The sequence below is a fragment of the Furipterus horrens genome, unplaced genomic scaffold (genome assembly GCF_987537825.1).
Source record: "Furipterus horrens unplaced genomic scaffold, mFurHor1.1.pri manual_scaffold_6, whole genome shotgun sequence".
NCBI classification, from domain to species: Eukaryota; Metazoa; Chordata; class Mammalia; order Chiroptera; family Furipteridae; genus Furipterus; species Furipterus horrens.
This window is the reverse complement of record NW_028327176.1, coordinates 32,653,709-32,655,549: the sequence shown is the minus strand read 5'-3', so window position 1 is coordinate 32,655,549 and position 1,841 is coordinate 32,653,709. Positions and strand designations below refer to the sequence as shown.

General features: G+C 37.4%; 1 non-coding gene across 1 annotated transcript; it reads left to right on the top strand.

The window, feature by feature from the left end:
* The first annotated feature begins 1,442 nt into the window (after positions 1-1,442).
* Positions 1,443-1,549, top strand: LOC150005948 (U6 spliceosomal RNA). Its single transcript, XR_016512051.1, has one exon. It is a non-coding gene; the product is annotated as a U6 spliceosomal RNA (small nuclear RNA).
* Positions 1,550-1,841: the final 292 nt, after the last annotated feature.

Below are 1,841 nucleotides of genomic sequence, written 5' to 3'. Positions count from 1 at the left end.
CATTAAAACAAGTGACCTAAGGACGTGTTCAGGCAAGGATTTGTTCCATTTCATTTATATCATTGAATTTAAGGCATGTTATTGTACATCACTGTCAAATTTACACCATTTTTAATAGTCTTCTACCTGCCCTTCCCTTCATTCAGCCCAGTTAATAAGATTCCACTAGTTTTATTAAATTACTCACAGATTGAAATCAGTAAATGAAATGTTAGGTGGAAGAATGTTGGTGGGCTTTTGCTTTATTTATTTACCTTCTCCAGGATCTCTTTGGGTACAACTATGAATTTCCACATTTGTCCCTCTCTGTTCTAGCTCTTACCTTGCTCCTCAGGTCCTCTTGCCTCCAGCACCTCCACTCTGACTTGCTGTGTGCTTCTTTGCCTTTTTAGAAATTGTGTTGCCAATGTTTCTTCAAACTACTAACTATGTTACCTACCTCTGGGTCTACAGAACACACTTCACACTCTTTGGGGTTAGAGCCCTGTCCCTTCTGCATTGGCTCCCAGTCTACTTTTTCATGTGGGTATTCTATGTAGGAATTTTTGCATTCTGCTTCCATGTCTGTATTCACAATTCCCTTTTTCCTCCAGGTCTTTGCCCTGGATCCTCCTCCTCTGTGAAACCTCTGCTCTCTTTGGTACAAAATGAAAGCACTCGCTTTTGAACATCCATAACACTCACTGACAGAAAACTAGGGTTAAAAGTAGAAGTTTTACAGTGAGTCAGCTTCAAATACTATTTTTGTCACTTGACATGACCTTGAAAAGCTTTTTTTCCTCTTCTCTAAAATGGGGATAATAATAATAATAATAATAATAATAATACACATAAGTTCTTAGAGTAATTGTGACATAAGGTGAACAATTGTGACATAAGATAAATAATCAACAAAAATGAGCTGTAGCTGTTTATAGTCAAGACATTTTTTTACTTCTCCTTCATTGTTAAGACTTATTTACCCCTGGTTACTTTATCTCTCCAAATAGATAGTTTACTAACTGAGGTCAAGGCTTCCACTGATATTTCTTTGAGTCATCAGTAGCCTCTAGAAGGCATTTTGCTCATAGGTACTCAATGATTGCTGGTGGACTAAGACTATATACAGTGCCAAGAGTCATCAGCAAAAGATACCACATTAAAATTGGCAAAAAAAAAAAGTGTTTTCAAAAGTTTCCGATGAAGTGAAATCTTTTGGTTATCACCTCAAACATCTCTGCAAAGTGTAAGGCATATAAGGTCTGTCCAGAAAAAGTCTAGCCATTGTTAATATGATGAGAGTGGTTTGCAGAACATCGATGGAACCTGGCAGCCAAGGAGAGTGGCCTGGAATGTGCATGTGTGAACAATGACAAGTTCACAGCACTAGCCAGTGGGGGTGGTAGATGCCATTGAGTGAGCATCTCTATTGTGTGGCTGTTGGATTCAAAATGACTGAGTGAGTGCTCACATTGGCAGCACATATACTAACATTGGAACGATACAGAAAACGTTAGCATGGCCTCTGCACAAAGCTGACACACAAATTCGTGAAGCATTCCATATTTTTACAAGAAAAAGAAATAAAAGCCATCAAAATTGGAAAGGAGGAAGTAAAACTATCATTGTTTGCAGATGACATGATAGTGTACATGGAAAACCCTATAGGCTCTACAGAAAAACTATTCAACCTAATAAGTGAATGTGGCAAAATAGCAGGAAACAAAGTCAATATTCAAAAATCAAAGGCATTTTTGTACACCAACAATGAAGTATCAGAAACAGAATCTAGGAAAAAATATCATTTACTTTAGCAACAAGAGAAGTATGGTACCTAGGAAAAAACTTAACCAAGGAGGTAA